The 14433-nt window shown below is 42.5% G+C and overlaps 1 protein-coding gene across 1 annotated transcript in view; it reads left to right on the top strand.

The window, feature by feature from the left end:
- LOC133657448 (placenta-specific protein 9-like) overlaps nucleotides 1-14433 on the top strand; it is a 32225-nt gene that overhangs the window by 13179 nt on the left and 4613 nt on the right. The gene's annotated exons all lie outside the window — the stretch shown is intronic.

Raw genomic sequence — 14433 nt, 5'->3', positions numbered from 1 at the left:
GTTATAGGGGTAAAGTTCAAATCCAGCATCAGTGATGGTATGGGGGTGTATTAGTACCCAAGGCATGTGAAGGCACCACTAATGCTGAAAGGTACGTACAGCTTTTGGAGCAACATATGTTGCCATCGAAGCAAGGTATTTTTAATGGACGCCCCTGCTTATTTCAGCAAGATAATGCCAGGCCACATTCTTAAGTTAAAGTTAAAGTACCAATGATTGTCACACACACACTAGGTGTGTCATCTGCATTTGATCCATCCCCTTGGTCACCCCCTGGGAGGTGAAGGGAGCAGTGGGCAGCAGTGGGCAGCAGTGGGCAGCAGTGGGCAGCAGTGGGCAGCAGTGGGCAGCAGCGGTGCCGCGCCCGGGAATCATTTTTGGTGATTTAACCCCCAATTCCAACCCTTGATGCTGAGTGCCAAGCAGGGAGGTAATGGGTCCCATTTTTATAGTCTTTGGTATGACTCGGCCGGGGTTTGAACTCACAACCTACCGATCTCAGAGTGGACACTCTAACCACTAGGCCACTGAGCACGTGTTACAACAGCGTGGCTTCATAGTAAAAGAGTGCGGGTACTCGACTGGCCTGCCTGTAGTCCCGACCTGTCTCCCATTGAAAATGTGTGGCGCATTATGAAGTGTCAAATACCACAACAGAGACCCCGGACTGTTGAACAACTTAAGCTGTACATCATGCAAGAATGGGAAAAAATTCCACCTGAAAAGCTTAAAAAATTGGTCTGCTCAGTTCCCAAATGTTTACAGAGTGTTGTTAAAAGGAAAGGCCAATTTAAGACATGGCTAGCCAGCTAGTGGCTAAAGTCCAGCCGCAGTCGGCAGTGTTTTAGCTACTTCTAAATCACTAATCCTCGCCTCCACGGCGACAAATAAAGTACGTTTCTTATAAGTATCATCCCTGCAGGACGAGGAATAGCTAAATATGCTTCACTACACACCGTAGCTCACCGGCGTGACAATTTAAACAAACGCCATTGGTGGATCTACCTTACATTCACTGTAATAATACCAACTACAGGAGCGTATATAGTCGTTACTACTATGATTACATCGATATTTTTTAGCATCCCAACATCTTTTTTCGTTGGTATAAACTCAGGAAATATGTACCTGGACACATGAGGACTTTGAATATGACCAATGTATGATCCTGTAACTAGATAGGTCATTGTCATTCCACAAGTACAACGAAACTTTGTTTTAGCACAAACCCGTTCAAGATTAGACAAACAAACAGTGTACAGGGTTACAGAACAGGAACGCTGATGGGTCGCCACAAGGCACCCCGTAAAAGATGGGGAAAAAGGTAAAATGCTGGGGAAGGATGAGTAAAAAAATACAATCTAGACTGGGCTCCTAAGGGGGCCCAGTCTGGAGTGGGAAAAAACCTCCATAGCAAAGCACATATACATATTACATCGTACATCTCGAGATATCTAGCAACAGAGGGAAGGGAGTGCGAGGTAATGGTGGTAGGCCGCAGCTCTCGGCGCTGACCATCCTTCCATCAACCCTATGGGATTTGCGTCGAGGGCGTTGGGTTGGGGGTCGGGGGGTGTATGTGTGGCGTATATTTTTGTGGATGGATGTTTGTGTGTAAGCCTACAGTGTGTCTTTGTTCCGCGGCCTTGATCTTGGACAGCCGATAAGTCCAAAGTCAACAACAACAGGTGTGTGTCCATGAGAGACAAGAAGGGAGTTTGTTGTTTCTTCGCTGCACTGTCCTTCGGGAGAGTCTCGAAGCCAAGGAAACAATCCAAGTTAGAATGTTTTGTATGCGAGTGAAAATAAAATTTGCTTTTCACTCTAAATTGTCTATGACTGGTCCTCAAAAATCCTGCGAGGCAGACAGTCCGATGTTATCCAAATCACAAGAGTGTCCACAGTTCTTCCCGCATCCTCCAATCATTCGTGGCAGCTTTGGGATACTTTGAAGACTGCTAGCAACTTCCAATTTGTCGACAAACCAGAGCAACGCTTACTCCAATCAGCAGATGTCCTGTTGTCATAATTTTGAATAGGTAGATTATCTTCACGTCCTCGACAGAAAAGGGTCGTCAGGCACGCGGCACTCCTTCTTCTCCCAAGAGTTCGTCGCGTGTCCAGCAACAACCGCTCCGTCACGACAAGCAGGTTCCCCCAAACCCAAGATCTTGTCAATTTCGTTGAGGCCAGTTAAATAGTTCCAATGTTTAGATTTGGAGAGCAGTGCAAAAAGAGGCAACAAGAAAGTTAAGTTAAGCAGGAGAGATAAGGGAGAGGGAAGGGGAGCGTCCACCCTCGATGAGTGCCAGAGAGAATCTTGGTATTGTATTGATACCCGCATTTTTCTACTGCTTGTCCCCAAAAGGGACAAGCAGTAGAAAAAGTAATGTAAGCAGGACAAGTAAAGTAAGCAGATATCAACAGTAAATGAACAAGTGGATCAGCAGCTAAATTAGGAGCCTTGTATGTTCACTATGTTCCAAGATTTTTTTTTTAATAAAGCTAATAATGCCATTTTTTGTAGTCCCCTTTATTTAGAAAAGTATCGAAAAGTACCGAAATACATTTTGGTACCGGTACCAAAATATTGATATCGGGACAACACTAGTGGGTAGTAACGAGCTAAATGTACTCTGTTAGATTTACTCAAGTAGCTTTTTGGATAAATTATACTTGTCAGAGTAGTTTTAATGCAATATACTTTTTACTTTTAGTTGATTATTTTTGTGACGAAGAAACGCAACTTTTTTTCTGGTACATTGCGTTTCATACCGATCGTTACGTTTATTTATATCACAATTATTTTTAATCCATCCATCCATCCATTTTCTACCGCTTATTCCCTTTGGGGTCGCGGGGGGCGCTGGAGCCTATCTCAGCTACAATCGGGCGGAAGGCAGGGTACACCCTGGACAAGTCGCCACCTCATCGCAGGGCCAAAATTATTAGTAATCTATTAATTTAATCTCCTAATTTGTCCGTCACATGACTCTGATTTACCAGTCCAATGTAAGCATTAGTGACATTTGATTCCATTTCACCAATCAAACAGAGCCTCACATTCACATGACTCTGTTAGACCAATCCAATTTAAGTACCAGTGACGCTACACTACATCCCACCAATCAAACGCAGCCTGGCATTCTAACTGGCAAATAACAAACTGATGGTGAGGGACTGTTTATGCTAAACAACCAAAAAGTAGAAGCTGAAATAGGTCAGTATTTTTAAAGTATATGGTAAAATAGAAACCTACTTGTTTAATAAGTGTCAGAATGTTCCCAAAGAAGACACTTGAATTACTTGGCATCACCAGATAACTGTTAAACAGAAGCCTCATAAAACAGTTGACTGTAAATAGCGATTTTCTTGTATGTCTCTGATGATTAACCTTAAGTGTCATTTAAATACCTTAAAATATTACCAACAACACCAAACAGCAGTGGAATGTTGTACTTATCTTTTAGATCCGGAGCTTGAAAGTTACTCGCACTAGCTTATTAACATGTAGCATTCTCTTCTTCTACTGTATTGTATTTACATTCCCACAAAGTTAAACAAGCTGAAATGACCACAATCGCCCCCTAGTGTATGGGAGGCACACTGCATATGGCCAACAGTCATATTAGAGCAGTGTTTTTCAACCTTTTTTGAGCCAAGGCACATTTTTTGCGTTGAAAAAATCCGGAGGCACACCACCAACAGAAATCATTAAAAAACTAAACTCAGCTGACAGTAAAAAGTCGTTGTCGCAATTGTTGGATATGACTTTAAACCATAACCAACCATGCATCGATATAGCTCTTGTCTCAAAGTAGGTGTACTGTCATGACCTGTCACATCACGACGTGACTTATTTTGAGTTTTTTGCTGTTTTCCTGTGTGTAGTGTTTTAGTTCTTGTCTTGCGCTCCCATTTAGGTGGCTTTTTCTCTTTTTTTGATATTTTCCTGTTGCAGTTTTGTCTTCCCTTGAGCGATATTTCCCGCATCTACTTTGTTTTAGCAATCAAGACTATTTAAGTTGTTTTTATCCTTCTTTGTGGGGACATTGTTGATTGTCATGTCATGTTCGGATGTACATTGTGGATGCTGTCTTTGCTCCACAGTAAGTCTTTGCTGTCGTCCAGCATTCTGTTTTTGTTTACTTTGTAGCCAGTTCAGTTTTAGTTTCGTTTTGCATAGCCTTCCCTAAGCTTCAATGCCTTTTCTTAGGGGCACTCACCTTTTGTTTATTTTTTGTTTAAGAATTAGATACCTTTTTACCTGCACACTGCTTCCCGCTGTTTCCGACATCTACAAAGCAATTAGCTACCTGCTTCCACCTACTGATATGGAAGAGTATTACATGGTTACTCTGACGAGCTCTAGACAGCACCGACACTCAACAACAACACATGATTTGCAGTCTATAATTACTGGTTTGCAAAAAATATTTTTTACCCCAAATAAGTGAATTTAGATAATCTCCCACGGCACACCAGGGGAGCATGCATGTGCATGTATGAGCCAGTCTGCCCCACAACAAGAGGATGGAGAAAAAGAAGGAATTTATTGACTACATTGTCGGAAGACAATGGCGGACTCGCGCAAATACTTCGGGTACATTTCTAACATATATAGAGATATCCACTGACGTCACAATTGGGAAAAATGTCACATTTGGGACACATTCCAAGTGGCTCGTTTGGAAGAAGTAGAAAGGAAAGCAAGATTATTTTCTACATATCTCTGCCATGCCTCCATGGTTGGATTTCCATTTTTGGGACTTATGCAGATGCCACTTACACAAAAACAGGTACCATTAGGTAAGAAAAGTTGGTTTTGCATAATAGGTGCCCTTTAAAGGGGAACTGCACTTTTTTTTTTGGAATATTGTATTGCCTATCATTATGTAATAATCCTTATATAAGACAATAACTCACATGTTTTTCTTTTTATAATGCATTATAAATATTAAATAAATGCGATTAAAGTCTGCTTACAATGGAGCCTATGCGAGTCACTCTAATGCCCTTAATAACATCCAAACACCTCCATACAGGTTGTATATACATACTGTAAGTATATATGTAATGTAGTTACAGGCACATTAATAATAACATTTAATATTTACGTATTTTGATCATTGTATAAGCAGCGCACTAATTTCAGAATCACATCACAACCTTTGTTTTTTTCAACTTCATCACTGATAATTACTCATTGCAGACTTTGTGAGAGCCAACACACATAATAAAACATCACTTACTGTACAATGTCTTCTTCCATTAGGATGCCGACTGATAGAATCTTGTTCTAGATGAAGAATTACTTATTATCCTTGCAAGGAAAAGAGGGATGGAACTAAGCGTCTCTTTGTGTCTTTCTCGCCATATCTGGGTCTAAATTGGCTGTCAAAGTGCACCAACCGGATTATGTCCTCATCCTTCCACTATTATTAATATGGCAGGTTTGACTTATGATCTAGAATAAACTTATATATACTTATAATAAACCACTGCGAGGAAGCAGCTGATCAGTCGATCATGTCAACATTGGCACATAATAATGTGATTATGGCACTGCTATAAATAGTTTGTCTGCGTCAGCGTTTATGATAACAATATCACTAATATTTGGATAATGTTCAAGTCACGAAATGTAAATTAAGTATTGTTGGCGCTTTTTAGATGGTTATTTATTGGGTTTTATGGACAGAATAGAGGAGCTCCCATTGGCTCCATTGTAAGCAGATTTTTATATACATGGATTTACGAGTTAGAATGCATTTACAAATAATACATTCGTTGTCATGTCTTTCCTAATGACTGTGAATGATAGGCAAAATTCCCCCAAAAAGTTCAGTTCAGCTGTCCGCCATGTTGCGGCAGTCATTTGTCGAAGCTTCAGCAGCAATACCATGTCATAACTTATAGAAATGCATAGTCTTATTTGTTTTTGACATGAACTACATCATGTAACTGCTCAAAAAGAAAACTATATCAGGGTTTCCTCTTAGTGATGGTGCACCGCCACGGCAAAATCATAGCCGCCACACCTTGAATATAGGGTTTTTTACGTGAAAACAACTTTAGGTAATATAAATGTATTGTAGCCGCCAGAAGAAGTCAAAAGTCTGACGCTATTTTTAACTTTTATTACCAATCTTATGATAACAACTGACCTAATTTCAACAGGTTTTACATCCCGTGCACACACTTTTGTCTCCATACTTCCCTGGACACACACAACACTTCCTCATTCTCCGCCAATCTGCTTTCAGGACCGAACGGTGTGTTTGCGATCATGGGAAAAATGTACGTTGTATCAAAACCGCACGAACATGAAATGTTACCACCAGTAGGTCGTTACAGTCTGATGAAGAAAAAGTCATCAAAAGTCTCTAGACACTTGAAAAGTTCTCAACAAAGTACATTTGTACAATAAGCAGCAAGGATGGAAAATAGAGCTAAACAATATAATATAAAAATACTAATTAATAACACAGATTTGTTTTAAATGTACTGTACGTATAGATTGTTTAGCCTTTTAAAAAAAAATCATATCATCATAGAAAATTAAGTATACAATGACCACCCCCACCACACCCATAACCATAATGTCTGGGTAACTTCATCATTTAAAACAATGTTTTCATTCGATGCTTTTCCATGCCTCTAAAGCAGTGATTGTCAAACTATGGTACATGTTATGGGGGCTCCATCTAGTGTTACACTAAGGAATAATTTGTTTAACATACAGTGTTTTATTGTCCTATATTCAAGCACAGTGTCATGTCTGTGTTCATGTTTTTGTTTGGCCATGTGCTGTTTTGTTTTTTGGACACTTCCTTAGTTCCTGGTTTCACTTCCTGGTTTTGTTTGTCACCATAGCAACCATTAGTTTCACCTGTTCCACGTTTGGACTCACACACACCTGTCTCACGTTTTCACAGTCATGTCATGCACCTGTTCACAGTTAGTCACGCACCTGTTTTCACTTTTCATGTCACTATATAGGCTTTTCTGTTTCTGTTGTTCGTCCTGGCGACATCATACATTCATGCCATGTTCACAGTTCCTTGTCACGTAAGTTTTTGTTTGTTTCATAGTCTAGTTTTTTACTTCCGCCTTTGTGCGCGCTTTTTGTTTTGTCATAGCCAAGTTTGTTACCTCCTCTGTGAGCGCCTTTTGTTTGTACCTTTTGTTTGAGTTTATAGTAATAATTAAACTATGTCTTTACCTGCACGCCACGTCCGTTCCAATTCTTTTGCACCACGGGAGAGCAAACCACGCCAAAGACCAAGTTATGACAGATGTCGCCAGCATAAGAGCTCTCCCGCAAAAAATTTGGACAATTTTGACAAAGGAACGTGGGAGGTCCTGCGCGCCATGGAAGCCGAGACACTCCGCCATTCCCCCATGGAGCGCAGGGATCTCATGTGGGGTCCGACCGGCAAACTGGTGCCGATCAGCTCCCTTTGGCCCGGGGACGTTGGCACGTCATCCCTGTCCCGGAAGCGGCGCTCCAGACCGAGGACGTCAGGGAAGGTGAGCGGACAGCACGCTGCGCTCCTGCAGGCTCTTCCCCCTCCGGGCGGAAATGGAAATCAGCCAGCCTGGCAGCTCAAGGAGCACTCCACAGACCTGGAGATTGTTTTCCCAAATTCTTTACCGGTTCAATCCAAGCCACCCAAATTCCATGCCCCGCCCCCCAGGACTCATGCCACGCCCAAATCAGACTTTTTTTTTTTTTCACCCACAAAAGCCCAGATGGGGGGGAGAGAAAGACATTTTGGACAATTTAGAGGGGAGGATTCTGCCCTCCTCCTGAACCCCCTCCGCCCACCCCAAAAGACGGTTCCAGACCGCGGGGAGCGCGTCTGGTATCCGCTCCTTGAGGGGGGGGCTAGGGCTGGGAATTGTTCAGGTGGGGTGGCTCAGCATTGTCACGCCAAGCCACAGCCTCCAGCACGACCACAACCACCTGTCTTTCGACCTGCCAAGCCACAGCCACCAGCACGACCCCCACCACCAGTCTTTCGTCACGCCAAGACACAGCCTCCAGCACGACCCCCACCACCTGTCTTTCGACCTACCAAGCCACAGCCACCAGCACGACCCCCACCACCTGTCTTTCGACCTGCCAAGCCACAGCCACCAGCACGGCCGCCACCACCAGTTTTTCGACCATGCCAAGATCCACCTGCTCCACGCCCAGCTCCACGCCAAGCGCCACCAGTACCTGCTCCACGCCAAGCGCCACCAGTACCTGCTCCACGCCAAGCGCCACCAGTACCTGCTCCACGCCAAGCGCCACCAGTACCTGCTCCACGCCAAGCGCCACCAGTACCTGCTCCACGCCAAGCGCCACCAGTACCTGCTCCACGCCAAGCGCCGCCAGTCGCAGCTTCACGACGCCAAGTGCCGCCAGTCGCAGCCCCACGCCGCCAAGTGCCGCCCGTGGCTGCCCCACGCCGCCAAGTGCCGCCCGTGGCTGCCCCACGCCGCCAAGTGCCGCCCGTGGCTGCCCCACGCCGCCAAGTGCCGCCCGTGGCTGTCCCACGCCAAGACCAAGACCCGCCAAGTGACCAAGACCAAGACCCGCCAAGTGACCAAGACCAAGACCCGCCAAGTGACCAAGACCAAGACCCGCCAAGTGACCAAGACCAAGACCCGCCAAGTGACCAAGACCAAGACCCGCCAAGTGACCCAAACCAAGACCAAGTCCAAGCACAGCCACACCAAGACCAAGTCCAAGACCAACTACGCCAAGACCAAGACCAACCACGCCGAGTCCAAGACCAAGACCAACCACGCCAAGTCCAAGACCAAGACCAACCACGCCAAGACCAAGTCCAAGACCAAGACCCAGACCCTCGCCAAGACCAAGACCAAGACCCATGCCAAGACCAAGACCCTCGTCAAGACCCGCCACGCCAAGCTTCGCCGCCTGACGCACCACGCCAAGCTTCGCCGCCTGCCACGACAACGCGCCCACCTCCTCGTCGGCCAAGGATGTGGCCTTTCCATGGGCGTCCGCCACGCCAGGTGCGCCGACCTCCTCGTCTGCCACGAATGTGGCCATTCCCAGGTCGCCCACCTCGTCAGGTTCAGCGGCGGTCTACCCGCCGCCGCCACCTGACTCTGCCCCGGTGGATTCGGGGACACCTGGTCTGGCGACCCACCGCCATGTCCCCCTCCCCCCCTCCCATGACTCTTGATCCTGTTTTTTGTTTTTGGACATCTGGGATCTGTCCGTAAGGGGGGGGTTCTGTCATGTCTGTGTTCATGTTTTTGTTTGGCCATGTGCTGTTTTGTTTTTTGGACACTTCCTTAGTTCCTGGTTTCACTTCCTGGTTTTGTTTGTCACCATAGCAACCATTAGTTTCACCTGTTCCACGTTTGGACTCACACACACCTGTCTCACGTTTTCACAGTCATGTCATGCACCTGTTCACAGTTAGTCACGCACCTGTTTTCACTTTTCATGTCACTATATAGGCTTTTCTGTTTCTGTTGTTCGTCCTGGCGACATCATACATTCATGCCATGTTCACAGTTCCTTGTCACGTAAGTTTTTGTTTGTTTCATAGTCTAGTTTTTTACTTCCGCCTTTGTGCGCGCTTTTTGTTTTGTCATAGCCAAGTTTGTTACCTCCTCTGTGAGCGCCTTTTGTTTGTACCTTTTGTTTGAGTTTATAGTAATAATTAAACTATGTCTTTACCTGCACGCCACGTCCGTTCCAATTCTTTTGCACCACGGGAGAGCAAACCACGCCAAAGACCAAGTTATGACACACAGTGTTACTGTTCAAACTGTGTGTAATGTTACAGTGACCAAAAATATTAAATATACTCATTAAATAAAAACCCTGTCTAGTTTTAATGAATACTTAGGCCTAGTATGTTACTGTATTGTAATGTTGGTCATTATAGTGGTACTTGGAGAGCAAAGTGTTCTCTGAGGTGGTACTTGGTAAAAAATAACTAAAAAAAAAAGTTTGAGAATCACTACTCTAAAGGAACTATCTAAATACAGTGTGTACACATAGTTAAAAGGCAGATCACATTCATCCCATTAGATTGCACTGTTGGCAGATACTTTGCATATGATTACGCGTATTAACATGCAAAATGACAACAGATACATTTTAAGCGTTTCTAAAATTGACCCACATACTGTAAGTGTCATTACACTTTGTCCTAAACACTGTTCACTGCGTTCAGAGAGGTGTTTGTCCACCCTGACTGTATATCATACTTTTAAGTATGGTCCACAAATTCTGTCAGGATTTAAGAAGGTGTGGGAGGAGGTCAGGTCATTATTTGTTCATCTTTAAGGTCTTTGCTGACAAGCCAAGCAGTGCACTCGTTTGTACTCCTCATATTTGTAAAAAATTAAAATAAGACAATATGATAATAGTAATGGTACTAATAGATACACAATTAGGAGAAAGGAAAATAAAATACAATAAACAATAATTTACATGACATACCTGTAGATGGCCAAGATGCAACAAATATTGGGAAATAGTATATTAACTTCCATCCATCCATCCATTTTCTACCGCTTGTCCCTTCGGATGTCAATATAATCCATTGAGCAATATGTCTATGGTGGACATCAGTTGGTTGCAGCCGTTGAGAGAAAACCTTAACTTTTCCCATTTTTAATTACATAACACTTGTCTGATCCATCGCTCATTAGACGGAGGTAAAGCATGTTCCCAGTCCAAGAATAAGACACCTATATCGTGCAAAAGGCAGAGGTGTGGACTCGAGTCACATGACTTGGACTCGAGTCATGAATTTGATGACTTTGGACTCGACTTGACAAAATGTAAAGAGACTTGCAACTCGACTTAGACTTTAACATCAATGACTTGTGACTTCACTTGGACTTGAGCCTTTTGACTTGACATGACCTGCTACTTTCCCCAAAACCCAAAGATTAAAAAGTTATTTGGGAGCGCGCCGCTCCGTATTTTTCATTTTCTTCGTCTGTGTCTATCAGCGTGTTGTTCCTGTCAGCCGGTGTGCTCTCAGTACAACAGCCAATCAAATTAGATCTACGCTGTTTTCATCCCACAGCTCTCATCCAATCAAATTGCAGGACAACCAATGAAGAAGAATTGTCAAACAATGCGGCAGTGAGAAACAATTATGCCGAAGTTAATTTCGTTCGGGTATTAAAACTACGACTTGGTCAACAAAAAACGAATTGCCCTATGCAAATCATGCAGTTCGAATATTTTAGACGGAGACGGAGACGTAACAACTTCCAACTTCGTTCGACATTTGAAGATGCACAAAGAAGGGTAAGTTTTGAATGTAAGCTAACGTTTATTGGCTAAGTAACGTGACTTTTATTTGCTGTGTAGTTAAATCAGTGAGGCTGTAAATTCACTGCTAACGTTATAACCATAGACATCTTATAAGGGTACGCAGCATCGAGCGCTACTGCCTACTGGCGCAGACGAGACGCGGGGCCGCCATCTTGGAGTGGTGATCCGCTCCACTAGTGCAATTCATTTGGCAGGAGCAATGAACTGTCAGCACATTTAATTAATCTTACCTCACTGAATACCACTGATTTTCACGCACTTTTTTGTTATATGTGTAGCTATGATAAAGGACACATGTTTTGGCGTGTTTTGTTATTCATAGTTTGCTTAACAGTAATATAATATTCTTATACGCTATAAGTGACCAGACGTCCAAGATCAAAACTGGGAATATAATCCCAGAGAAGGGGGAAAAAACGGTCAGCTATTTTTAAATTGAAGAAACAATATGATTAGGTTATATATACATGCGTATATCCTACATAAACAATGTATGAATACATTAGATATCTATATATCTTATAGACTGTATCTCTGTTGCTGCAGCAGCAGAGAGTTTATTCTGTCTTGACACTTTGTATTGATATTTTGTATTACATTCTTCCCTTAAATGATCATGTTTACAGTCATTGTTTTATATGTATTTTTTATGTATGTCGCGTTGGATAAAAGTGTCTGCCAAATACTTCAACATAAACATATACAAACACCTGTAAGTCTTTATATCAGCTAAAACCACCAATCTGTTTCACTGGATTCAGAATAAAACCAAATTCTGTCTTACCCAACAATGTTAGTATTTGAATATTGTTACTTGAAGACTTATTCCTGGTTACAATTATACTGTTAAGAAAGTATTGTCTTATATTTTGCCTAAAATGAGAATGCATCATAATCAGTGGCGGCTGGTGAATTTTGTTTTAGGTGGGGCTGAAAGTTTGTAAACCAAACCCATGTAGGAGGGTCATCCTCCCCCAGAAGATTTCTTTGTGATTTTCACATACAAATATTAAAGATCTTTGCTCCTTCTCAACTCTGTGGTAATATTATTTTCATCAAATACAACCAATAGTACATTAATGTTAAATCTTACTTGTGAAAAGTAATCACCCGATTCCTATTTTCAACAGTCCGCTCATTTGAGTAGGAAAACGCTGAACACCATCTTTGTTTTCTACCTGTCAACTGTCAGTTTAGGCTGCTCGCCGGCTCCTCATCACCACTTCAAGATGGCGGCCAAATTGCTCGTGTCACAGCAGCCAATGCTGCATCTACTTATAAGATGTCTATGGTTATAACGTCATTGCAAACACGGCAATATGTTGCGTCCACTGCAGTTCGCTACCTTATTCATACTTTTTGTCAAGTGATTTTTTTTAAGCAGGGTTGCATGAGGTACCTATACCTAACGTCAGGTCAGTTAAAATGTATACTATATTAAGAATATGTGAACATATTGCATAGGGCCCTGACATCTAAAAAGTACAACTCTGTTCATTGTTTTGTTCATGTTTTTGTTATGTTTTTCATATGTACGCACACATCAACACACATACAGTATGAGATGAGATCAATGAGATAAGGTAAGAACAGGATAGAAACTGCTGTGGAACTAGTTACAATGCAATATGCCATGGAAATACAATGTTAACACTTTTGTGCAAATAAGTACAGTTGCACTTGTTTTTTCAAATGTGTTTATTCTGTAAAGGAATGAGTTAAATGTTTAAAATGACTGGATAATAGTGCTATTATGAAGTGCAATGTCAGCACTATTTTTTTTCCTGCAATTTCAAATGCACTTGTTTTAATAAATAAATACAACGTTTTAAAAGCATACACAATCTGTGTAAATATATTAGTCTGTGGTTAAAAGGACTTGAAAGGACTCGAAATTCAAAATGCAGGACTTGGGACTTGACTTGAGACTTTCCAGTCTTGACTTTGGACTTGACTCGGGACTTGCCTGTCTTGACTCGGGACTTGACTCGAGACTTGAGGGCAAAGACTTGAGACTTACTTGTGACTTGCAAAGCAATGACTTGGTCCCACCTCTGGCAAAAGGCCAACACGTATCAAGCATAAGCTGACAACGTTCCATTGTGTGGAATGCAAAAAATAAAATAAAATAAAACAGACAGTGGGTGTGGCTCCATCACAGTATTGTAAGAGTGAAAAAAATTTTTTGGACCAAAAATCAACATGTTCTGGACATAACCAGAACATTTGTAATACATCGCCAGGGGACTGTTTACATCTATTGCAAGTGTCCACCACATTGTAATACATTTCGAACAGCTTGTGATTGGTTTAATACATCCTGTGTAATAGGGGCACAGCATGGAAGAATTGTGGCCTAAATTCAACTAAATTAGACCGGTTTTCCAACCTAGGGTCTGTTATTCACCTCTTATTACAATGATGCATGTAAGCAGCTCTTTTGATTTTGTTTAGTCTTATTCAGTGCATCTGGAAAGTATTCACAGCGCACCGCTCATCACCAGGGCAATCCCATCACTATAGCGAAGCATGGTGGTGGCAGCATGCATCATGCTGTGAGGATGTTTTTCAGCGGCAAGCTAGAGGGAAAGATGAATGCAGAAAAGTACAGAGACATCCTGGATGGAAACCAATGCTTCCCATCCAACCTGATGGAGCTTGAGAGGTGCTGCAAAGAGGAATGGGCAAAAAGGAATGGGCAAAACTGCCCAAAGATAGGTGTGCCAAGTTTGTGACGTCGTATTAAACAAGACTTGAGACTGTAATTGCTGCCAAAGGTGCATCACCAAAGTATTGAGCAAAGGCTGGGAATACTTATGTACATGTGAATTTTTTAGTTAGAAAAAATTTGCAATTTAAAAAAACCAAAAAATAAACATTTTCACATTGTCATTATGGGGTATTTTCTGTACAATTTTAAGGGCAAAAATGAAAGTTTTTCATTTTGGAATAAGCCTGTACCATACAAATTGTGGAAAAAGTGAAGGGCTGTGAATACTTTCCGGATGCACTGTATGTTCAGGTTGATGATTATTGCAAGAAGAAAGTTCATGTAGACCTCCTATGTCTAATTGATACACATGTCAGAGTCCAGAACGGAAAAA

This window comes from Entelurus aequoreus, linkage group LG09 (assembly GCF_033978785.1).
Source record: "Entelurus aequoreus isolate RoL-2023_Sb linkage group LG09, RoL_Eaeq_v1.1, whole genome shotgun sequence".
NCBI lineage: Eukaryota > Metazoa > Chordata > Actinopteri > Syngnathiformes > Syngnathidae > Entelurus > Entelurus aequoreus.
Note: the sequence above shows the minus strand (reverse complement) of the source record. Positions and strands in the feature narration are given on the sequence as shown.